The sequence below is a fragment of the Mauremys mutica genome, chromosome 6 (genome assembly GCF_020497125.1).
Source record: "Mauremys mutica isolate MM-2020 ecotype Southern chromosome 6, ASM2049712v1, whole genome shotgun sequence".
In the NCBI taxonomy this organism is placed as follows: Eukaryota; Metazoa; Chordata; order Testudines; family Geoemydidae; genus Mauremys; species Mauremys mutica.
In genome coordinates, this window is record NC_059077.1 from 63,016,727 (window position 1) to 63,044,029 (window position 27,303).

The following is a 27,303-nucleotide window of genomic DNA, read 5'->3' on the forward strand; positions in this document are numbered from 1 at the left end:
CATGTCGACTCCGCTACCGCCGTTCGAGTTGGTGGAGTTCCGGAGTCGACAGGAGCGCGTTCGGGGATCGATATATCGCGTCTAGATGAGACACGATATATCGATCCCTGAGAAATCGATTGCTACCCGCCGATACGGCGGGTAGTGAAGACGTACCTTAACTGAAATCAATGGAAGTTTTTCCACTGACTTCATTCAGGAAGCCTGTAGCAGGGCAGTTACCCAGCTCCTGAGAGAAAAGACTAGGTTGATTGGGGAAGCAGCTACAGCTGGGGCCACGCCCCAACCAGGCCACAGCTGGCCCTATAAAAGGGCTGTGAGCCAGGAGCTAAGTCAGTCTCTCTCTAGCTCTTTAAAGAGAAGGACCTGGCTGCCTGGGAGAGAAGGGTACTTGAGACACAGAAGTGCTGGGGAAAGGGAGGAGGAGCTGGGGAGCACCAGCCTGGCAACTCCCCAGGCTGCAGGCCTTGACAGAGGCCTATGCAGGTACGGAGGGGCTGGGAGGAGCAGCCCAGGGTTAGGCAGAGGCAGATGGTCCAACGTCCTTGCCAATGATGAGGGGCCATGACAGACTGCAGTTTGACCCAGTGAATGGGGCTAGATGAAGACTGGCAGTAGTCACTGAGGCAAGGTGAGTGAGAGGGTTGGGGGTTCCCCTGGGAGGGGAGACCCAGAGCGTGGGGGCACTGCCAGGGAACAGCATCCCAAGGTAAAGGGGCACCAGGGTCCAGGAGGGACACGGGGGCCTAAGGCAGGCGGGACAACAGCCAGCAGAGGGTGCTCCGAAGCTAGAGTTGAGCTAATTCCCAGGATAACCCACAGGAGGTGCCACACCAGTGAGTCTTGCTTTGTTACAGAGCCACATTGGGCAGTAAAATGGCATCTTGTGGGAGATAACTAGGGTAAGAAAAAGCCTATACTCCAATAAATAACAGTCCATAATTGCTAGACTAACTCATTTTGAATAATTAAAAAATACATTGTTTATGCATAAACTATTGATGACTAATCATGATTTAGTCTTCAGGTTTATTGATTATGAATGCTGCAGAATTTTTATTGAACTGATGTAGCAACTTACAAAATAAACACTAGTTGAAACTTGACTGAAAATTCAAGAATGAAGGAGAGTCTAAATGGTGATATAGGAATTTCTTGAGGCTAGGAAATTATCCTTTTTGCTGTAGGTACATTTAGTATAATTTAGGTAAATGAATCACTCTGGAGAAGCATTATTTTATATGATAATCAGCTATGAAGTTTACCTAGAGCATATATTTTACAGAAGAAATAATAGTGTACAGTGTACACATGTAAACTAACTGATTTACACTAAATCAAATATGGGATAGGCACAGTACTGTGAATCGGGAACTCCTGAATTCAAATCTTGACTCTGACATTAGCTACTTCTATTGTCTTGGCAAAGTCACTTCACTGGTCTTCCTCAGTTTCCCCATCCACGAAACAGGGATAATACTGACTTAGCTCACAGGGCTGTTATGGAGATAATTAGATATATTTTGCATGCACATGAAACTTGAAAAGTCATATATAAGTCCTAAATTTAGAAGATAAAATATTGCATTTCTCTTGCCATTTTTGTCCACAAATTACTGTTCACAGATGACACTTTGGTGAGCAATTGAATTTAGTAGTTTGACACTCACCTTTGATGCTTGGGGACCTGAATTCAGGTCATGCCAAAGACTTCATAGATTATGATGTTAACTGTCATAAAAGCCAGTTTATATATTGGGATTTATTGTGGCTGTTCAAAGAATATATGTAAATAGAAATTAGCTGTAATTTTATCCTTTGATTTATTTTAACCTGCTACTTTATAGGAATGACTTACTATGGCTGAGTATGTCTGTACTGAGTATGAGTGTTTATTGTTTTACCTTGGTCTCCTTGAAGTTGTGCAGTATTTAGAATTTCATGCTACCTATACTTAAATTTGGAATCAGGTCACCTATAAGCATTCTTTTTGAAAACATCTGTGTGATGAACCCTCAATTCAACCGTCTCCCAACACAGCACTATTTCTTGAATAGAAGGAACAGTAATTAGCAAGCAGTGAATTTTTGTAAGTTATTACTAAAAGTCTAGAAGTCTAGCCCATCCGAGGAGTAAATTAATGTAATCTTGTCTTTTTTTTCCTCCTCCTTAAGCAATGCAGCCAGGTCTTTAGATTTTGAACAGGAGACTGCATGTTATGCTAAAAGGTGTATGGCTGTACGGATGATATATAGAAAATGAAGCTGCTGAGTTATTTTTTTATAGGAGCATTGCATGCATTTTCAGAAAACCATGATTTTGGGAATGCAAAACACGATGTAGTCTGCAAGACTATAATTAGCCTTTCACAGCAACTACAGTTGAAGACAGACTTAACCCTAAACACAGCTAACTAAATAGCAAAATAGTCTGAACTTGTGAAAGAGCAAAACAAACTTGACAAACTTGAAAACAAGAAACTTAAAAGCTGTACACAGACGCAGCTTAAGAGCTAAAATATACCACAAAAGCCCAGCGGCTATGCGGCAAACAAAGACTTTCCAAATAAATGTACAAGGTGTGGAAAATTTCATAGCTCTAGATGTGTCAGCTAAAGGTGTAATATGTAATAAATGTACAAAATATGGGCATTTTGCAGCTGAGCTAACTATGATTACAGACAGCTAAGAGCCATTGTTTCTGGGATCTATCACTTGTGATGACACAGAAATGAAATATTCATGGAAAGACGAGGTGGGTGAAGTAATATCTTTTATTGGACCAACTTCTGTTGGTAAAAAAGACAAACATTTGAAGCTACACTGTGCCCTTTAGGTCCAGGAAAGGTACTCAGAGTGTCACAACTAAATACAAGCTGGAACTGATTGTTCACATATTCTAAGAGACCATTGAAGATGTCACCTCCCTATACACTAATATCCCTGGCAATGATGGCATCACTGCCTGACTCAATTATCTACAATGCAATGGACAATGTGCAGATAGCCACCGCAAACACCTCACCAAACTCATCCATTTACTCCCCAACCATAGCTATTTTACCTTCAACAACAAACGCTTTGTCCAAACCATGAGAACAGCCATAGTTACTAGGATGGCTTCCCAGTATGCCAGTCTTTTCATGGGATGCTTTAAGGAAGGATTTCTGGACAAATATACCATAAAACAGTGACATACCTCAGAACCACTACCCATCCATAAAACTCTTTCTACAACCACCACCACACCCCGCACCACCACCAGCATCAACTTCCTGGACACCACAATCAGCTTAAACAATGAAATCCTACTGACAACTATATACAAGAAACCTACAGATCACCACATGTACCTTCACAGATCCAGGGATCACCCCAAACACAACAATAAACCTGTTACCTTTAGCCAGGCAGCCAGTTACGAACAGAATATGCTCCCAGGAGAAAATCTGTAATACACACCTTAGCAAACATAAAAGTGCCTTAATCAAACAAGAACAGCCCACCAGAGAAGTAGATCACATCATGGAACAGGCCACCCAAATAGCCTGAGAGAATCTTCTTCAATACAGAGGGGGGGAAAAGAACCCTCTAACTGTACACCCCTATTTATCACCTACCATTCCACATAGGAACTCATATGGAGTATCATTAAACAGTTACAACCCATTCTCAATAGGGACTACATCCTGGATTAAATCTTTCTTGAACCTCCTCTTCTGACCTTCAAACAACAGTCCAGATGTGGCTTCCACCAGCCTAGGTTAAAACCAGCAAGATGATCCCAAAACTATGTGCTCTGTGTGCTCTGTAATGTCCAGCCTTTTCCTGGACAGTTCATAGAAATAATAAAGTTCGTTTGTTCCTCTAAAGACACACAAGTGCATTACAGCTTATTAACTTAACTGGGGTAAACACACCCTTCTGTTTAAACACAGCACTGAGTTGGTTTATAGTAAAAAGGATAAAACAAATTTATTAACACTGGGACATAGGTTAAGTGATGCCAAGTAAAAGGAATAAAGATAGAAAGGGTTATGAAGAAATACAAGTGAAAAAAGGAATCTAAAAGTCTAAAACTTAATCTACATGCTTTGTTCAAGATGTTTTCTCACCTATATTCAGTTTCCAGAGACTTCACACTCCACTTTAGTTGAAGGACCCGTCCTTCTCAGTTTGCAAGAGCTCTGTTCCTTTGGATCTGTCTAGTGATGGATGACAAAGATGTCTTCTGTCTTTGATTATATTGTCCAAAGTTCAATGACTATTTCAAGAGGCAGGATGACCTCATGCTGTTCTCTTTCTGTGGGCTTCCCATCCCCCTGTATATAAATAGAACTTCCATTGTTTTAATTCCAATATGCTTAATTAACATAGGAGACAGGAAGATAGCTGCCTTCTCTTGTGTCTGGGAGGGAACCTGTTTCTCCTTGTTTGTCCACAGACTTTAAAATATATCATTAAGTATCCATATTTCCATATATAGTATTAATACATACACTAATGAGTAATATCTCTCAGAAGTGTATCATTAGTGTTCAGAAAAGACCTCAGTCTCTACACTTTTATAATACAGTAGTATTGTATACAATCAGTTCATTCAATTGCTTATCACTTGAGGTTCAGCTCCCTGTCTTTATAAACCCGTAAACCTTTTCATTATATTCTTTTGAAGGTTACCCCTCAAAGTATGTATTAAAGCTGTGAGAAAAGTGACATGGAATCTGGTGGTGAAGGAAGCTCCATGTGGTTCTTCTCCCACTTGTTAGCTTTCTTTACTTAATATGTAAAAATGGACCTTCATTGTCTTTGCCTGAAGATAGGGCTGGTCAGAGAATCAAATACTCATCTTTGTCTAAGGCAGACTTGTTTACCAACTTCCCCAACATACCTGGATTACAAATTCTTTAGGCATAATTCCAACATATGTCCATAACTCTTAGTACACAGAGTGTACATACATCATGCAAGAATATTAATAAGCAGTGGAAACAACAAGGAGCCAGGTGCCACCCCCTGATAATGATCAGTGGGTTATTAGGTCTCAAATGATACCTTACATGGCATATTTTGTACAATGATGATTACAATAGTGAGTAGGGTATGTGTCCTTAGTGTCTCAGTGGTATACCTCATCCAATGCACTAGATGCCTGAATAACAACTATTTGGGTGAAACCAGACAATCACTATGCATTTCAATGAACTCATAGAGAAAAAATAAGACAAAAACATTATATTACTCATGGACAAACACTTTTCACAGTGTGATCACTGCATATGTGACCTCTCAGTTCTTGTCCTCAAAGGAACCCTGCACAACACCTTCAAAAGATGTGCCTAGGAGCTTAAATTCATAACTTTGCTCAATACTAAAAATCATTGTCTTAATAAAGACACTAGATTTATGGCTTATTACAACAATCTGTAACCCACTAATCCACCTTTTTTGTCCTATGACTGGGGAGATGTTAATGGGCCACTTCATCTTGAATGGGCTCTCAGAAAAAGGTTCTCAACCTTTTTCTTTCCCCCTCCCAATGTACTATAAAAATTCCAGGGCCCAGCAGGGGGCCTTGGGGCTCCTGGCTTCAGCCACCATGTGGAGGTGGGGGTGGAGACTCAGGGCTTTAGCCCTGCCAGGCTTGGGGCTTCAGCTGTCAGGGTGGAAGGTCTCAGGGCTCTGGACTTCAGCCACTGGGTGGGGGACAAGTTTGGTCCCAGCTTCAGCCCTGCGGATCACCAGGGCTCAGGGCATCAGCCTTTAGTCCCAAGGGGAGAGCTGGGGCCGAGGGTTTCAGCCCTGAGGCTCCACTCCTGGCTTCAGTTGTGGCTTTAGCCACGGGTCCTATGACCCACGACCTCTTGAAACAGGCACACGGTCCCCTGGGGAGGCAACGGACCCCGGTTGAGAACAGTGTCTTAGAATATGTGTTAACTAGTTGGGTTAAACAATCGGTTCCATCTTGTATTTAGTTGTGATACTCTGAATACCTTTCCCAGAGCTGAACAAGAGCTCTGTATAGCTTGAAAGCTTCTCATTCACCAAGAGAAGTTGATCCAATAAAAGCTATTTTCTCCCCAACTTTGTCAAGCTAATATCCTGGAACCAACATGGCTACAACTTTGCAAACAACATACTTATGGAAAGTCTATTGACTTTAAAACTGATTCAGGAGTAGATGTGACTGTCCTCTCAGCTTTAGCTCACGAAAGCTCATGCTACAATAAATTTGTTAGTCTTTAAGGTGCCACAAGTACTCCTGTTTTTTTTTTTTTTTTTGTCCTCTCAGAAATCACATTCAACCCCTCCAAGCTCTGTTACTGCACAGGACTAGCATTGGCAGAGATGTGGCTTTCTGGTGAGAGTAGTGGGTGGGGCAGGGGCCTATTCTAATGTCTGAACCCCAATTCTTTTGTGTAGCTGGGAGTGATTTTTTTATATTGTCTAGTTGTTGAATTTTGTATATTGTTGAATTTGTCACTTTATTCAAGGGGGTTTGATTTTGTTTAATCTTCTGGAAATAGTTTTTAAATTTGTTGTTTACATTCTGAAATACAGGAAAATTAAGAGAAAACAAAAACAAAAACCTCCCAGAGCTGAAGTCACCTGATATAGTTGTGATTTAGCCCTGGAGGTATTCTGAACTGTATGGGTCAGCTGACTACAACTTAAACAGTGAATATATAGTTTTGTTTTTTTCATTTTAGGTGATCAGAGATCAAAGGCCAACAACCTTCTCAGCTGCAGTGCGCCATCTATGATGGGCCTAGTGAAAAATGTGGAAGAACTTGACAGAGTATTTAATGATACTTGACTTTTGACAGGAGATTCAGTACAAATAACCTCGAGACAATGCTGAACAATATAGAAAAAACAACACTTTTACCAGACAGACCTTATTTAGCAGGGTGCTGGTGCAAAAGCACCTATTTAACCCCTGCACAGTCAGCTCCAATCAGGGGACACAGATTGGGGCTGATGGAAAAGGCCTGATGCCAGCCTGAGGATTGGCAACAGCTGCTGGCCTGACAAGCCATGGGCTAGGAGGGAGCCAGAATGCAGAGGGCAGCCAGGGAGAAGTCAATCAGGGAGGAAACTGGAAGACTCCTAGCTGAAGGCTGACTCTGCCTGTAAAGGAGGTGACTAATCCTGTATAGCTTCTATATAGATGGACACTGGTGGTGGGACAACCTTAAGTAAATAAAGACACAGGTGTTGCACAACCCTGAAGCCTCTCTGAGCCTTACTGGAGGCAGCAAATGGGCCCCAGGAAGAGGGGCAAGTCGTTTACCCTGTTACACCTCGGAAGAGACTAGCTGCTGATTTATTCTAATTCAGAAGTCATAGTCATAATGGACTACTATTCCATGTGTATCAAGATAATGTATGGCAACATAAGTCTTTCAATGGTTATTGAGAAACTGAAGCTCATTTTTGCTCATTTTGGAATTCCAGAAGAACAAGTGATGGACAATGAATCACAATTCACTGCTGCTGAATTTAAGTCATTCCAAACAAAATATGATTTAATCATATTACTAGCAGCCCACATTACCCACAAGCATATGGAGAGACAGCGAAGAAAATCCTACCACAGGAAGATCCACTCCTTACTTTTCTGACATTAATAGCTGCTACTAGATATAGTGCAGCACAACTCCTAATAGGAGGACTGCTCAGAACTATTGTTCCATGTCTGGAAAAGAATATATCTCCAATGTAGCCAGACTGGACAAAAAGGCAAAAAGAACTTATGAATAGACAGCTTATACAACAGACAGTGCTCAGACAACTAATGGATCTAGAACCTGGTAACTGTATTTATGTCAAACTGAATGGAGAAAAAGAATGGATAGCTCCAGCTGTCATTAAAAAAAAAATCACCCAGATCATATGTGTTTGAGACTGACAGTGGAGAGTTCAACAGAAACCATCAATATCTAGATTTTATTCCTCACTAAGAAAAATCAAACTCCACAGATATTGGATGCAGAATAAGAAGACTCAAGGATTCCAAACCAGCCAGAGCCAGTCATTGCAAATAATGGACAACCGGATGAGCAAAACGTTACACGTTCAGGCCGTGTAATCAGAAAAATAGTACAGTTCAGAGACACTTAACAGAGACTGATATGTTCTGAACTTGTTAGTGTAAATATTCTCAATGGCAGGAATGCTAAATTGTATTATACTGTTAAGCCAGTAGGTGGCTCCATGTGTAACATGTTTAACAAGTTCACAAAAGCCATTCCTGGCAGAGCATTAAAGGATCTTGTAGTGAAGACATCTGAGGTATCTCTCTGACAAGAAACTAAGGAGGCTCTGTAGCCAGCCTATCTAATACAGAAGCCTGGCCTGCTAGTATCTGCCCTGTAATCTACTGTGTCCAAGGTGTATGTGACACCTGGTTCTATCCATTGGAGGTAACTGGTATATATGATCTGGTTACATCCCAGCCAGTAGATATACAGGCTCCTGGATGCATGGATCCTATTGACTGTACAGTTGGGGTGCAATCCCCTTACATCTCCAGAGAGCAGACAACACCCTTTGTCTCTCTGGACACTTCAGCTGAAAAACCCTGAGAGGACCAGCCCCTACCTATGGATTGCTAAAATACAATGCTTTAGCCACATCCACTCTCCCCACAGCCAGGGGTGCCAGAACAATTTCTATAGTGGAAGTGTTGAAAGCCATTGAACCAAACTGTAAACCTTTTATGTGATGGAAACCACTTCCAATCAGGGTGTGCAGTGGCACCCCCAGCACCCAGTTCTAGTTCCAGTGCCTATGCCTACAGCATGCCCATTATGCTGCTAGGATCAACTGTGCCAGTTGTACACCACCCCAAATGGTTATTAAAGCCAGTTGTGCTGTCAGAACAGTGCAAAGAGCCCGTAGCAAGTTCAAGATGATGCCTTTAGTCTCAAGCAAAGAAAAAGGGGAAAACACAAGAGAGAAAGTCAATAGTAACAACCCAGGATGGAATAAAAATACATGCCCAGGCTCTGCCAGCTTTATAAAATTAAAAGCAAGTACTTGAAAGGTGATATTGCATAGGCCATTATTACTGGTGCTAGTACTGCTAAGTCATTGTCACAGGGAAACTGTTGAGCAAAACATTTGCTCTAGAACAGAGTATTCAAATGGTGTGCTGGTATAAGAACAACAGTAATACAACTAGTACTATAGCACTATTAGTAATATCAGAAAAATCATGTTGTCCTGTGCCCAGCCTCATACAACAGGAATTCTACATTTCTGCTGTTCAGGAAGTGCAGTGAGTGTTATGTGGGATTCCACACAACCATGTATGCCATGGGGCCATGCTACATGACAGCAGCTCCCCCAGGAGTGTGGAGAAAGGTTGTGGGGGAATCAATCAGCTGTATGCTTAAGCCATGCCTTCAAGTGAGGGGAAGATTCTGTCCCACCCAGCAGCTACATGGTTCCCCTGCCATAAAGCCATTTTATTCAAGATTAGCATGCAAATATAGGATCTGATTTATAAAAAGCAAAATATCCTTCTTTCTCCACCTTCACTTTAATCAAACAGGGTATTTTAAGACCAAGAAAGAAAAAACCTACAGCAGATGTTGCACATGGCAGTAGCCCAAGTAACAGACTAGAATGTGCATGGCCACTGCTTATCCAAAACACTGAATCTAAGCAGTTTTAAAGGGACATTGTGAACTTGATATCTAGTCAATTTCTCAAGTACTGTGAGTTAGAAAGTACTACAGTTACTACATCTGAATTTTTGTTCCCTTGACCATTTTTTTAATTTTATAGTAACATTTTCCTATTTTTAAAAATATTTATTCCTACCATATGGTTGCATGAAAGACACACAAAATTAACAGGGAGAACTGATTAACTCTACAGTGGAAGTAATAAATCTGGTTATACCTTGTGCTATACATCCCATTGACTTCAACAGCATCTGCACAAGCATAGAGGTCTGCTGGTGCAGATCTCACTGTACGGCTGTCGCCTTAGTGAATTCAGTTAACCATTTCAAATTAGTTATAGGGGAGAAGTTAGTTCAAAGACACTATTATTTGGGAACTACTGTTCTTCATTTGGGCTACTGGGGAACAGGACCATGAGTGACTCTTCCCATCACCACAACTAATAAAGAAAATGATCAAATGTGTTCAGACACATGTTCTACAATCTGAACACATTCTGTGCATCATTTGCTTTAAAACTCAAACTTCTGGAAATACAAGGAACAGGAGCCAAATGGGCATCAATTCTATTTAAAATGTCCATCTGCTACTGCAAAACCTGCATGAATCGTTATACTGAAACCTGTATTTCCTCTTGTAGTTGGAATCCCTAGGTTACTGTTGTTTGCTCTATGAGTGTGTTGTCCATGATAGGGACACAGTAAATACTGTAGTGGTGCCAAAGCTTTGCCTAGCAAATGCTAGTGTTCATTGTATGATACGCTTACATGGATGGTATTTTGTAGATCGTTATGACGTAGAAAATGAGGATGTACCTGTATATAGAGTTTCTTTCCTCCTCCTCATTCTCCACTCATTATGAACCTCCTTTTCTACAAACATTTTGCTACAAGAATATTTATCGCTAAATTGGGTCGATTTTGCAGGAATCTCAATTTAGAAGAAAATGAAAATTCTGAAATATCTTCTTTAGACATTCTTGGCTTGAAAGTTTTTATTTTTATTTTTTTATTAAATACAAAATAATAATTAGAAAAGTAAACAAAAAATGTTTCAAATGACCCCTCCCCCTATTCTTTTTTTAAAAAAATCCTGTGAAGAATTTTGAAATTTTCCAGTTTTCTTCTAATTCAGAACAAAGCAAAATTTTGAAATCTTTTGCAAAACAGTATTTCCATTCTCTGCACAGCCCTAATAATACAATAACAAAAAGAGGCCACATAATAATTCCATTCTTAAGTCAATGGTGTTGCACAGCTTTACTTTAAGTCAGAATTTGTTTTTAAAAGGATGAACCAAGCCATTTGCCTAGTGCAACCAAAGATCTTTATCACTAATTAGACTTCAAGGCCTTGATCCTGACAAGAATTAAGCATGTGCTTAGTCTTAAGCTTGTGAATAGTGATTTCCTACATGCTTAAAGTTAAGCATATATTTTAGTCCATGCAGGACTGGGGCTCAAATACTGGAAATTGAGTTGCAAATAGGAAAAAAGAGCCAAAATTTTAGAAATGTCTCATGAACTGAAAGTATTAATACAATTGACATGGGGTGATCAAAATGTGTTTTATTTTCAGAGTGTAGAAAAAGGTGATTTTTTTTCCAACAGTGACAAAACATTTTGTTTCGAGTTTATCATTTTGTTTCATTTCATTTCAATATTTGTATTATATCAAAATATTAAAATAATAACCTTGATATTTTAAATACGTCTAAATGAAATGAATCAAACTGATAAACTCAAAACAATACATTTAGATTTATCCCATAGAAATTATTGATGAAATTGACCAATTCCCACAAAACTTTTCAATTTAGATGAAACCATACTTTTCTGACAAAAAACTGTTCTGTAAAATTTTGCAACCAGCTCTAATTTTAAATCATTTAAATCTAATTTAAATCATTTAAAATATTTCAAGTTGCTTATTTGCATCTGGCAGCACCTTTGAGTTGTTTCTCTATAAAATGTTTTTCTTAAATTATGTTACCCTTGAGCAGAAGACATTTTTAGACAAATTTGACAACATAGAAAGATCAACAAACTGCAGTCTTGTCTGATGAAACATCAGCATATTAATATTAATATATCATTAATTTTCATTTGAAATGTGGTTTGACATGTTTACTTAGACAGTTCAAAACTACATCTAAAATGTTCTTTATCGCTACTTGTTTTTCTGAGGGGATATTTTTAGTTTCATTTCAGTGAATCTATTCCTAAACAATGCTAGCATAAATAGCTTATATTTTTGTATTATCATAAAACTGTCTTATTATCTGTCCAAAGAGCACTTCATCTTAAGTGAATTGAGAATGAGTTTCAGTTAAAATGAGGTAAGCCAGCCTTAAACCAAAATAAGATATGTCCACACAGGATTTGAATCAGTTTAACGATAACAGTTTAAAAGGAATGTAACCAGAGCAACTTCCCAAGGTAGACAATGCCTAAAGCAGTTCTTTTGACTATGAAGATGGTATTTTTGCATTATTGCTTTTCTGACAAGTTTACAGGAAACCTGGGGGGAAAAAAGATGGGGGAGAGAAGGTGGGGAATGGTGTCCTGTTTTGTGAAGGTCTGGAAGATTTTTGGCAATAGAAACAAAATAAAACCAACTGTAAGCAATTGGCCTCATGACCTCAGCACCCCCTGAGTCCTCACCTCTAACACTCCCCGGTGATCTCTGTTTTAGTTCTGCTGCAATTAGCATCTTCAATATCCTAGACCTCTGGCCTGGCCACATTTCAGTACAGTCCCCTTTCTGGAGTAACCAAAAAAGTCCAAACAAAACCCCAGAGCCTTAATGACTACTTGTGGCCTTCATCCCAGTCTGGGTTTAATATGAATTCTCAATCTGGCACTATCAACTGGATTATTAGGATTTGCCACTTCACACATAGAATCAAAGCTTGTCAGGAGGTCATTTACCAACCACATGCTGATGACTCTGTCCTGTTTGTGAAGAAGTCAGAGAATTTCAGGGTGCTCCAAGGTCTCCAAGATGCCACACTGTGGGGTTGAAGGTCTCATGGGACAACACCAAGGTTCAGAACCTCGTAGCTGGGCCACCAGAACCCCTAGTGCAGGTGGAAGTTGAGTACCATGGAAAGCATTAATACATTTGTGTGTCTAGGCCCCACCATCCGTGGCAGCAATTCGGCGCACTGCTTGGGGGCAAAAACACACGGACTGCCGCCCCTTGCAGATTGCTGCCCCAAGCACATGCTTGGAATGCTGGTGCCTGGAGCCGGCCCTGTCCAGGCTGCAAGCAGAGTTCAAATGGTTCAGATGTTCAGATGTTCTTTGACAAATAGGTCTTGCTGCCTCCTGCAATAAGTCAATTTCTTGCTTATGGATGCAAAAATATTTTTGTGCTGACACAAAGTTCAGGATCTATCAAACCTGTGTATTACTTGTATTGCTATACAGGTGAGAAACCAGGCCCTATTGTAGGAAGATTTGAGGTGGCTAGAGGCATTCCATTTGCACTGTCATCACCAAATCCTGAGCATAAAAGTGGTTTGATGTCATAGTCCTGCAGATATTTGGCCTTTCTTAAGTCACTCATTATATTCAAAAGTGGCACTGCGTGCTCTTCAGCCATGTCACCAGGATGGACAGAAACACCCCAGCACACCGTGTTCTCAAACTCTCCATTGATATGGTCAGGGTATTGCAGCTTTGTCTTGTGTTAGGGTTGATACATCAAATAACCAAAGCTCAATTGAGTTTATCAAAGGCTATTAGTCAAAAATTAATTGTCACAATATAGAAAGGGAAGGGTTAATACTTTACCAATCTGAAGAACAAGCTTGCAGCAGTTACATCTTCAATTGCATTAACTCAGCACTAGCAGTATAAATACCTCTGTTTATTCTGGGGATGGGAAACTCCCAACATTTTATTGTAACATTTTGTACCCTATTGTTATTTCTCATCCAGTTTGCCTCCATTTTCAAGATTCTTGGACAACTATCCCCAAATTTTTATAGCAAACTGCAACTATTATAGTTACTTATTCATTTTAGCAAACCTCAGCAGAACATTAACTTGTCCTTGCTGATTTCTACATACATCAAGAACAAAACCCTGTTTGCAGTTTAATACATTTCCAGCACAGAGCATACTGGGGGTGTTTGTTAATTTAACATAAGAGCTTATAAAATGCATAATATTGGCTAATACTATTAGCTAGTAAAACTTTGGCTAACAATGGAGTTTACTGTATTGCTTCTGAAAAGCACAATGGACAAGAACAAAAGTGTGTATTAAACCTAGAACTGGGATTTATAAAGAGGTTAGGGTTTTTTAGTGAAAGATTTGAAGTATTTTTTCTTTATACATAAAGCTGCATATGAAACAGGGGTTTCAGTAATGTGAGATGACCAGGATGAAGGAAGACACAAAATATTGTTATTAATTAATTCTGTTGAGATTATGGATTTAAATAAGTTTGATTTAAATATATATTTAATTTAAATTAATTTTGGTTGGTTGAACAGTGGTCATAAGAGGGGACCTGTAGGATAAGGAGGTGGAATAAAGGAGAAAGAGAAGGATACTGAGAGCTTCAACATGGGTTCTGAGTATTCTCTTTCTGTCACTAATTCACGTCACATGCTCACACACAGAAAAAAATGAAAACATGTTCCAATTTACTGAGCCTCACTAATTCAGTGTTCATGCTGTTTGGAATGATACTGTCGCAGAGCTAAACTGAATTCACTAACCATTTATTGCATGGAAAAAAATAAGTTAAATCCTGTCCCTCACACCATGCCAGAGAAAACTGTCTTCAATCACAGCTATTTCATATTAGTGGGTAGGCAATAGAATTTTCCATTATCAAGGTGAAGAGTGGTAAGTAGCAAACCCCAGCTCCCTTGGCAGTGCCTGCTTCATGCTCATAGTTATGGCCATTTCTGCTTTAGAAGTTTTGCACAATGGTGTTTGGTTATACATAATCAGGGATCTACAGGACATATATCCCTCCCAGCCTTTGCCCCAACTTCTGCCTGTATGCATGAATCCACCCTGGAAATTATTCTGCCACACACAAGGGGGTTTGTACTGTTCCTGGCATCCTAGTCACTCGCTCAGTAGAACTGACCAATTCTAGCACTTTCAAAGAATTCCCCAGCCAGAGAAGATGGAATTTGATTTGATTAATAAAGGTCAAACTTTTGAGCGACAGAGGCCCATTCAACCACATTTGTATGCATATTATTGCTATCATGTACACAAATTTGGGAATTATACACTCATACATGTTGCAAAAAATGTAGTCATTGCATCTGCAAATGTGAGTCCATGTGTGCACACAGCTGACTTCAACAAAAGTAGGTGCCAATGTAGGCAATATTGCTGCTAGTACCTGATATTTTGTCTTTCTAACTTGTCTACACTATAGGGGGAGATTGATCAAAGTTACGCAACTTCAACTACGTGAATAATGTAGCTGAAGTAAACGTACTTAGATCTACTTACCACAGGGTCCACACTACGTGATGTCGACTGGAGACGCTCTCCCGTCAATTCTCCTTCCACTTCTTGTTCATGTGGAGTACAGTAGAGTGATCTGCGGCTCATTTAGCATCGAGCTCCCAGTAAGTGTAGACAAGGGTTAGTACAGTTTAATGCTCCACAATGGCATTTGCAGTGGGAGATTATATGAATAATATATTTCTCACTGTAAAGTATGCAAAATTGCTGATTTAGCATTTGATAAATGGATTTTGCAAACATATCTTCATAATGCCTAATTTATGGTTGTTTAAAAAATATAGGAAATATTTGAAAATCAGTATTTCATATCTGGATAGAAATATCTGTTTTGCTTATCAAAGTTTATCATAAAACTCAAATTTATCATTTTAATTTTTTTAAATAAAATAAAACTACTACTAAGCCGTAATTTAATGTTCCAATTTCCTGTATCAGCCTTTTAACGTACATATGTGGGTTTAGTAATGAAATGAATAATGCTTGACATGCCAGGATTAACTGGAACTTAATGTGTTCTGAATAATCATCTTTTTTTTTTAAAAAAAAAAAAGACCAGGTAACACAACAAGGATCAAGACAGAGTAGCAAATGGGTTTGAACAAGATAATATATTCCTGAATCGAGTGTGGATTAAACCATGTTTTTTAAAAGCTGAGTTAACCACCTCCTCCCCCATTTTTCATTTTTGAAAAATGTTTTTCTGAATACCAGCTAAACTAAAATCAGAAGTGCCAAAACACCCTCTATACTTTTGGTCTTACTGGAAGAAAGATGCTCTGAATTCTTGCAAGAAAAATCTTTTCCTACTCCATTTCCAACCCAACTTCACAGACCCAAGAAGTTTGTGTAGTTCTGATAAGGTTCAATTAAGCATCATTACTTGTGAGTAATTATCCAAGTCAAATCAAATCAAACTTCTGAACTTTTTTTTTTCCAACTTTTATTAATCAATAATCAACCTTTTTTATTAATTACTCTCCCTCATTTGTGATTCTGCGTGTGTGGTACTATATGACAGCTAAAACATCCAGCAGAGCTAGTTTTTGTCTTGGACCTCTGGGTCAGATATCACTTCATTTTGAAGGAGTGAGTAAATCTCACTCCCAGCTGTTACATAGACTGAACTCAAAGTAAATACTATTTGGATAGCTAGCTTACTGCCTTCTAATGCATCTGTACACTTTACATTTATAGACCAGGTTGTCTAACAGAACAGTTAATTGATTTTATTTCAAAGTGGGCTTGGATGGAGTTCAGGGGGAATACTCTTCAGAATTCTAGGATAATATAACCTTATGAATCAGATTCACTTACATGACTGAGAGTGAAAAAGCAAGAATACACAAAATCAATGGCTACTTTATATTTTGAGAAAAAATGTCAAAAAGTTAATGAAGTTGGCCAGTTCTGTGCTTTTCTTTTTAGTGTTTTCCTCAAATCTTCTATCCATTTAGTACAGAAATACTAAAGAATGATCCAAGCTGCAGAGTTCAGATGTGAATGCAGATCCAAATGTCTCCACCCTAATCAGACACCCTAATCAAGGATTTCAGTTGAGAGACCCCTCTTTAAGAAATTGATTAATTAATATCAATACAGTGATCTGATTATGTAAAGGGATGTGTCAATTGCATGTATTAATATAGGCAGGGCCAAATCTTTGGTCTGTGGTAAGGTTCCTCTTCATTGCTGCTGCAGTAGATAAAGCAAAAGAGACTGAATACTGATTAAAGCCTCAGCTGAGTATTCCCTTCTCATAGTATCTTTAATCACACACACTAGGAGTAAATCATATATCCTTAGGGGCTTGTGAGGCATAAGTAAAGTATGAGAGTTGTTTGGATAGGGCCACACCCTGAATATTCATCACTCTGAATATTTTGTACAGATGAACAGAGAAAAGGCAACTGGAGGCTTCCATTTAAAGTATTATTTGTATTTCTGAGCATTTGAGAACCTGACCTAGAGAGATTTAGTTCTGCTTCTGAATGAGTAAGCAAACCATGTTATTTCTCTCAGGCAACGAGCTCACTTACCGCCAACTGGAGAGCCTCCCTTTCTTTTCTTGAGCCAAGTATGGCATTATTATCCTAATCAGCTTTAGCAGTATGATTTGTTAGCACCCTAGGCAGATTTCTGGGGTGGCAACTTTCCTTCCCTGAAGATTACATGGAAGTCAAATAATAGAGAAGCTCAGTATATTTTTGTTTCTCAGATTTTAGTGCTCCAATCAACCTGGCAATTATCATGCACTGGCACAAAAGACACATATTGGTATCAAGGCCACTACTGTAAACAGCTGTAGCTTGGAGGGATTGAAGGGGAGATTCTTTTGTTTGTTTTGTTTTTTTAAAAAGTGTCTGAAAATGAAACATACTGAAGAAAAGGCTTTCTAGAGTAAACATGCATAGGATGACTTTTTTAAAAAAAGATTTTTATGTTTATTTGCATGCCTTTCTTTTGTCTCCTAAACTTAATTTTTGATTGGCATGAAGACAAATTAACTAATTCTTATACAAGGATATTCAGCTTTAGATAGTGTATCTCAGTTGCTTTGCATGCCATACTGCCTGGCTCCGTAATATCACCTGCCAAATCTGTCAACTGACCTCCGGTAGAGATTTATAAGCAGGCAACAGTACAGCGCCATTTGCTTGCCTTTGGTTCAGCTATCTGTTCCTGTGGTGAATTCCATATGGCACGCTAGTACGAAGGTCAAGTTATTTTTCACCTACTGATACGCAAGCCTAAAAATGTAGTAGGGTCAAAAAACCCATTATATTTGATGAGGCCGTCCTACATTTAAAAAAAATATCCCCTGAAAAATGACATATGTTGAAGACTAAACAACATAAAGAGTCATCAACTTGAGACAAAGGGGAAAAGATCTTTTCTTGACTTTATCTAGTTTTTGCAACCACTGTCAGATACCACAGTGATGAGCACAGTATAAAGCCCTGTTTATACTCAGTGGCAATAAAACAGATATTCTATCCCTCGAGCACAAAGAAACTGGAATATCCTTATAGGATACAAAATATCTTTTTGCTCATCTTATTCCTAAATCATAGCTTATATATGAACCTTGCTGTGATCCTAATCTACCTTATTCATGGTGTTTGGACCACACTCATTGCCATCATACCCAAATGCTTTAGAAAAAAATCATAAAGTCAACAAATAACAATACGGCAAAGGAGAATTATTAAATCAGAAAGCAGGACTCTCTTAGTTTGACTAAAAAAAAATAACACAAGGATGGCTTTAATGATGAGTTTAGCTGCCAAAGTATGGAACAGTCAAGTTCAGAAAAACTCGTTCTTATTGAAAATGTTATGCTATAGATGTACATGGAAATCTGTTTGAAAACAAATCTACAGGTTTCATAGAGTTAATGTGAATTTAAAAAACAAGGCATCTGGGGAAACAATACAAACACAGCCCATCAACAGCCGCCTAACCATCTGACAGACATGTTAGTCCTAGGCTGCCAGTTGTCTATGGAACCTGCCAAGTAGCCAGATGCTACCATGGTTTAACATAGTCCAGTAATTGCTACCCTAAGTAAAAAAGATTAGAATAATGTTATATTGGTTCGTAATAAAGAACTCTTCTTATAACCCAATCACTTGTATGAAGATTTTAATAATAAGGAATGAAAAATCTTGTAAAAAAAATTCATGTTTTTAAACACAGAGGTTAAGATAAAATTTCCTAATTATGCAGCAAACCAGACACATATGTAATGTATAATTTGGGTAATTTGAGTGGTTGGACAAGAATTTCTCTTAGCTTATTAGAAGTTTTAGGTGGTGCCATAGGTCATTGGAAAGGTAATATTCCATAGATTTGCAATAAGGTCTCATTTTGATTTATGAACAGAACTGTGCAAACCTTCTGTGTAAGAATTTCATAAGTGTTTTTAGTAGCCTTGGGCTAACTGGCACCTCCCTACAAAGCAAATAACCACTTGGATTATTTGTGTGACAGGTCTGTTTTGTTTGTTTGTTTGTTTGTTTGTTTGTTTGTTTGTTTGTTTAAAATATCAGGTATTTCAAGGTGCCACAAGTTTGGGGAGATGGTTTGGGGGAAATGATTAAGTAGGCAGAGTACAGGTGAGACAGTCAAAGATATTCCAAAGTTTATCCCATAGTTTCGCAAGTTACTACATGACATATATATCTATATACATATGGTCATGGCCAGAGCAGGGAAATTCAAGGGCCTAGTCACACAGTCCTGCCCTCAGATCATGGTCATACAGCAGAAGGGGGACCCCCATCTTCCTGGGTTGAAATGTAAGTGACAAGGACCTTCCCTCTTCCCCAGGAGCTGCAGCAGGGTCTACCCCTCCACTTAGGATTGGCCAGAGTGAAAAAACGCTCTTGCCCCTCCATTCAGGAGCAGCATGGGCAACATGAAGAAATGGGGCCCTCTGTATTTCTGGAGAAATGGGGCCCTCTGTATTTACCCCAGCAGCTGGACTGCATTTCTTTATTAGGCACTGGACCCACTGCACTCTTCCACTCCTGCCACACAGATAATTGTCTGCTGGAGTGGTGTTGAAGGGGCCTACAGAGCAATGGACCTTGGAGTTAACGTTCTGCAGAGGTAAATGGGGCAGTTCATCCCACTCAGAGCTATTTTTTTCAGGCTCTCTATAGACTCCGGCAGACACTGATGCATTGGTTATGCTCCATTTACATTTTCAAGATTTTCTTTACAGGCTGGAAGCTTACTTTCCCTCCCATCCCAATGCAAGCATAGCTTCTGATGTGATCACAACTCCAGGAGCCGTATTCCTAGGCACAGCCCAATAGTGCCTATTTTTGGATCCTGCATATAGTTAAAAAGTGGAAAAGGAGGAACTTGGGTATACAAGAAAGAAGAGAGCAATCCTAGATCACTAGAGGTCTTAAATTCTCCTCACTTTCTGTGGGTGGGAAGGGAAGGGAAGGATGCAATTGTTGGCTCAGAGTGCTGAATCTATGGCAGTGATGGGGAAACAATCAGCACTCTTCCTCCTCCTGTGGCTCTGCCTGGTCATAGACTAGTGTCTGTCAGCCACAGGCAACAGCAGATCCTGATCAAGAACAAGCAGCTAAATGTTCTTTTGCCAAACAGCCCTGACATACGTGCTGTTTGGCAAATTTCTTATGCAGTTTGCTGACACTTTTATGTAATAAAGTGATTTGTTCTTAGAAGTCTGGTCATGGTTCTGTGCCCTCAGCTGTTCGATGGAAAAAGAGAAAGATAGGTGTTGATACCTACAACATGCATGTGCTGTGCTGTTAATAAAACATTTATTTTTTCCAACTAAATTCACTGCTGATTGGCATTGAAGGGAAGCAAGAGAGAGAAAGAAAATGAGAGAGGGAGAGAAGCAGGGATGGCAGGGGAGCTTACACAGATGCCTCAAACTCCTTGGCAGTGTAGGACCAGCCTCTGGGGAGTACAAGCTGAGCCCATATAGCTCTTCCTTAACTCATTTGTGAGACATACACAATTTTGTAGGTCTCAATGGCTTTGGGAACAAGTGGATTTCTAAGCCTGCCTCCATGGAGTTTACACATTTTCCATGTCTGGAACCAATGGGCCAGAATTTATACATAGTCAATCTGGATTTTGACTAAGAGTGCCAGCATTTTCTTACATCTTTACATTTTAACTATATAACATTAGAATCTGGACAACTGGTTATTGATACTTTGTGTTATATAAACTGGGCCTATATCTCACCCCTTCTGAAGTGATGCAAAGGCACTTTATGATTCTGATAACTTTTCCCCTTTTATGATGTATCATAGGACAAATATATTCACCTACATGAAAAAAATAAAAGATGAATAAAATGTCTCTGAGTAAAACCTGAGCTGGTGAAGTCTTCAGTCTTCCTTTCTGGCTAAAGCTAACCTTTTTTTCAGGTTCATATTAATGTTCTTTTATATGAAAAGAAAAACAGATTAATTCACTTGCTGTCCAAGAAATTCTGCTGTCACAGAAAACAGTCCCCCAGTCTAAACCATTGCCCCAAATCACTTTACCCGCAACAGCCAGACAACCCACTAAAAGATAACAGTGCTCTCCCTGTCTCTCTCAATCCTGTATGCAAAGAGATATTTTAAAAGCTTTTTAAACAGTGCATATTAGCAATGAATCAGATCAGTCTTATTTAACACAGGTGGTTTTGTAATTATATTCAACAGAAATGTTGGAACTCAGATTATAAAAGCTGCTCACTGTTGACATCACACTTTGCATGTACTGATGTCAGAGCACCAAATGTTGCAGCAGCTAGCACAAACATTAGCATTATTAGGTAGCAGCATGCTGAAATTAGCACAGTAGAAAGTAAACAGTGGCCAACATTCTCATCTGCACTGAGATATGCTTGGTGCAAGGCAGAATGGGGGATGAGTCAGGGAGAAAGCTATACTTCCCTGATTTTCATAGTGCATTTGTGCCTCCCTGAGCTCATCAACACAAGTTAGAGTAGTTTAGGGGACCCTGCACATGTTGGGAATTGGAAGTACCACAGGCATATTCCATCCTGTCCTCCTCTACCCCCAGTATATCTATGCTGGTGCCTGGGAGAACCAAATTCCAGGACTCAGGTGGAACAGAGTGGCTGGAAGAGGAGAAGAAAATCTTTGCCAGTGTCTCTATGATAAGTGTGTGTAATAAGCACAAGAAAAACTCTTCTTGTCAACTGTTGGAAATGGGCCATCCTGATTATCTCTACAAAAGTTTTTTTTTCTCCTGCTGATAACAGCCCAACTTAACTGATCACTCTTGTTACAGTTAGTATGGCAACACCCATTTTTTCATGTCCTCTGTGTATATATATCTTCCTAATGTATTTTCCACTGCATGCATCCAATGAAGTGGGTTTTAGCTCACGAAAGCTTATGCTCAAATAAATTTGTTAGTCTCTAAGGTGCCACAAGTCCTCCTCATTCTTTTGGGACAACAAGGTCATAAGTAGGTGTAAGGGAGGGGTGAACTGGTTTGGATAAAACAATAGTCTATCTAAACCTACATTCAGAACTGAAAGTGAACATTGCTGAAGCTAGGTTGTTTTTAACCAGAAACTACATACCAACTACAATGCATCTCTTTTTTGCGGAGTTCAGTTTACTTTACCATGTGCAGCCAGCCAGATCTGCTGGCCAATGCCTAGAGGGTTTGGAGACCTGCCCCCTCCCCATCCCCAGCTGAGGATGGAGGGAGCAATCCCCAGCCCTTACCCAGACCGTGCAGAGTGGGGAGAACAGAGAAGGCTCCTTACTCCCACCCAACCCATTGCTCATTTATGTGAAGGCTAAGCACAATTTGGATGGAACCCAGGGGGGCTTTCGTGGTAAGTAGTAAGGACTGAATTCTGCCCTCAATGACTTCACTGGGAATTGAAAACATGTATCTGAGGACAGAATCTGACCTTAAATTATGTATTAATGGGGGGAGTAGATTAGGGATTCCATGAACGTACATCACCAGAATACTTTACTCTGAACTTCAAACACATACTTCTTTTAGCAACCTGAGAATAAAGCTACATAGGTTTCATAGTTGGTTGTTCAGTTTGTCCTTTAAATGAAATTAGATGATGATGAACAGATCCTACCATTTAAAAGTTTGTCATTGGACTCTTCCGTGGATAAGAATATTCTACCCATCACGGCTAAATTTTTCACCTGATGTCTGCAATGAACAACCCCATGGGAGACTATGTTAGTACTTAAGAGGCAGCCTCCAGAGCTATAGCACCAGTCACATCTATCTTGTGGATTCCCTCTAGGACCTGGAGGACAAGTCTACCTTAGAAGATTACTTTGCATGTGCGCCCCCTATTCTTTATTCATTTATAAAAATGTGCAACTGGTGTCAGTACAATTAATTTAGCCTCACTGCATAGTGCATTCCCAGGGCAGAATATGTGATAGGCGTTTCTTCATCCACAGGCAAAGATCTGTTGGAGAAAATCTCTCTCCCCCTCAAAATATTCATACAACTATGTCATCAGTGGGGTGCTCCACAGTTGTATCTGTTGCCAGCTTGTTTGATAGCTGCCATCCCACTGAGGATAGGACTGGAGACCTCCAGCACTAAAAGTTTGTGCTATATAGCTAAGGCTTCCTAGCAGGGGCTGTAACCAACTTGTAAACTCTCCAGAATGGGCACAGAGGGAGATCTGTAACACACTTATCCATTATCAGAGGGGTAGCCGTGTTAGTCTGGTTCTGTAGAAGCAGCAAAGAATCCTGTGGCACCTTATAGACTAACAGACATTTTGCAGCATGAGCTTTCGTGGGTGAATACCCACTTCTTCGGATGCAAGTGGGTGAATACCCACTTCTTCCTCTTGCATCCGAAGAAGTGGGTATTCACCCACGAAAGCTCATGCTGCAAAACGTCTGTTAGTCTATAAGGTGCCACAGGATTCTTTGCTGCTTCTACACTTATCCATGGGTTACATTTGCCCAATCAGAAACCTCCAATTTCTTCTCATGATACCCATGCAAGGCAACAGTGCAGAGACATACATTCTCTGCCCTCTGAACAGGCACACAGAGGAACTGGACCGTGAAGGAGCATATTGCACAGTGCACTGCTTCCTTAAGGGGTGGGGAAACAACTGTGCACCCCAGAGCCCCCATTTGGAGGATGAGGTTATGTACTATCTGCAATAGTAGCTGACAACTAAAGACAATCTAACCCATGTATTTTACTGTGTTGGCTAATATCTTGCTCTGGGAAATGGGAATTATATTTTAAGCATTTTTGTCATGTAACTTTGTGTATCTATGACATTGAAGAAATGTTGGTGGCTTACCTTGTGAGTGAGGTAAGCTAAAGCAGAGAGTTTGTAGTGTTCTCTCCATACCATTTTGTTTAAATCCCTTGGCATATCTAGATTTCATAACAATTTGTTTATTCTACTGCATACACAGAACTGATCCATTCTACCGGTTCCTTAGCTATTTTCACTCCCCCACATTTCTTTCATGCATTTTTTCACTCTACCTACACTCTCACTGCAGGGTAGGTTCTCATTATTTGGATCAACAGGGTTTTACAATATCCCAGCAAGCATCCATTCTGTCCAAATAAATCTGTATTTTTTTCTTAATAGTCACTTGTGAGGTCCAGGTTTGCTGGTTCCATTGGTATGATTTTTACAAGTTTGAGTAGTTTGGGGCCTTTTAGTCCAGGAGTGTTTCCTAAACAGATCTCTTATTCCATTCCTTTTGTGCCCACATGCATCTTTTTCCTGATGCCTGTAGGGGGTGCCCACTGTGTTTTGCCAATTTGATTAATCCTATAGGCTTCAGTTATGCTTTTTTGGTCAAGTGTTTTCTCTTTCCTGATTCAGGTACACAACTGGCCTATGTTCTTGTATCAATATTGTGACTTATGACCTTTTTAGCTTCTCCCATAGGTAACATGATGAGTGCTTCATCTGTCTCAGTTTCTGAGGTTTGTGCAAAAGCCTGAAACAATTTGGTGTCCTGTTCAGTGGCGGTCTCTGTGCCTGAGTGGAGGTGAACCCTTTAGAGGTTTGCAATTACTCAGCCAGCATATGCAAAAGAAATGCTTGACCTTCCCGCACACGGCATTTTTGCCTCTGCTGGAACACTCTCCATCTGTGCCACTTTGATTTTTGCACTGCTCTCATTTTACACCTAAGTTTTATTACTTTGCTTCTTTGTCTATCCCCTTGTCTGAGCTCTCATCTCTATCTATCTGTTATACACAATAATCCAGTTTGGAGGTTTGTGTGTCTCTGTTCTGTGGCTACCTGCTTGCCAGCAGTGTAGTATGTGTACTTCCTGACTAATATTATTGTGTCTTTTCATTAGCTGCCTGGAATCCCGCTGTTCTCACTGACTTTACTAGTGTCTGATTGCATTTGGCCAATAGTTCTCTTTTTTGTCCCTCTGAGGAGTTTATTATATTTATGTTAATTAGGTAAACATATCTGTTGCACTGTCTTTACCCAGTCCTGTTATTTAATGTTTGTATATGGATTTTTTAAATCATAACTATAAAAAATAAAAACAGTACTAATAATATTCTATTTTTGAACATGTCAGTTTGATAATGCAGACTTTCATTATAAGTTGCAGCTGAGTCAACTATTCATCTCTTGACTCTAATGAGCCCTGATTCTTTTCATTAAAATATTTCATTTGAAATCAAGTAATTTTGCGTGATTTACAACATGCCTCAAAAATTTCAATTTTGTCCAGACACTTACAGTCATTCAGGATGTTTGTCTGTTAGCATGTGTCCAGGACATGACATAGCTTTCCCTTTCTCTCCAGCACATATATGAGAGCACCTTTGGAGTAGCTAGCCATCTGTCTGCTTCAAATGCTACAAACATCAACACCACCAGCTCTGTCCTCTGGAACAGTTTTTCTGAAACATTTTCAGTGTAAAAGTCCATGGGTGGTATATTCTTATATTATAAGTAGTTGTCATTTCAGTTTCCTTCTGGTACTCTGTCTTGACTCTAGATAACATGATCGAACGAATCACACTCCAGCAGAGACTTTTCAAACATTACTGATTTACTTAACTTTACAATACTTAGCTACTAACAGGAGTTCACTTCCTGAGATCAGTAGTCTTAGGCTATGTCTACACTACAAATGCTACAGTGACACAGCTACAGTGCAGCAGCTACACCACTGTAGTGCTGTAGTGTAGACACTTGCTATAGTGTCAGAAAGGTGGTTTCTCTATATATAATAAATCCACCCTTTCAAAGGGTGGTAGCTAGGGTGATGTGAGAATTAGCTTGAGGCTGCTGCTGCCACCCATACCACCACCACCAGCACCTGCGTACTCATCCTGGCTGCACTTACCCCATTCACACCCAGCAGAGCAAGCTGTGAAACAGAGGCCATTTGGCTGTTTGATCAATAAGTGCCACAAGGTCTCTGATGGCTGGGATCTGTAAACACAGGACACACCTGTAGCACAGCTGACTGGGCAACATTCAGACTGGGCTACCAGAATGCATTAGGGTGGCTTCCATGCATGTCATACAAGATGCATAACACTTGGGAAGTCTGAATGCATGAGAATGTGGGTTGCTGATATCATGAACTTCTATTGCAGAAAAAAAGTAACTTTATAGTGTGGGGAAAAGGGACACTTTATAGTATTCTGCATCGTATCAATTTACTGAGGGCCTTTTGTGTTTGTAAGTATAAATTGCATCCAAATGATAGCTTTCTCAGCTCACACATTAGGTACACAATTTACCAGTTTTATATTAATTAGGAAAATGATTTACTGTAGTCTGCTTGATTTCTCAAAAATGCACTGCTCACCCATAAATCATCCTGCTAGAGCCATATCATTTAGATCTGATTGAAATAATAATAGATTTTGACAGCTTTCTGCAAGTACTCTATGACTTCATGGATATTTTAGGCTTGAAAGTAGTGAGGAAGGAATTGGCAGTATCTTCCTTCCAGATGTTAGCGTGCTACATGGCCAGTTATAACATTTACTGGCACTTCTTTTTTGTAGAGATGGACTAGAGTTCTGTAATGTTTGGATTTGGAGCCAAACTTTCTAAAAGCTCCAGGGGATTTTTTCAGTTCAGGGGTTTGGATCAGCACATTACTGAAATAATAGAAAACCAGAAAGTTTGGCCCTGGATTCAAGCTTCCTGAAGGGTTGTGGGAACAACATCTGAGGTTTTGGTTCACACCTATGGCTAGTCTTTTGAGTTGGATGAAACTTACTCTTTAGTAAACACTATAGAAACACAGATAGTCTTATGGCAGGGGTGGACAAACTATGTCTCACGGGCTGGGTCCAGCCCCTTAGGGCTTTGGAATTGGCCCATGGGATTGCCACCCTCGTGGTGCCATGGGCCCTGCGTTGCTCTGGGAAGCAGCCGCCACCACGTCCCTGGGAGGGGAGGGGCAGAGGGCTCCGCGCGCTGCCTTTGCCTGTGGGTACCACCCCCGAAGCATCCATTGGCCTGGAATGGGGAACCGCAGCCAATGGGAGCTTCGGGGGAGGTACCCACAGGCAAAGGCAGTGCGTGGAGCCCTCTTCACCCCCACCACCTCCAGGCCGG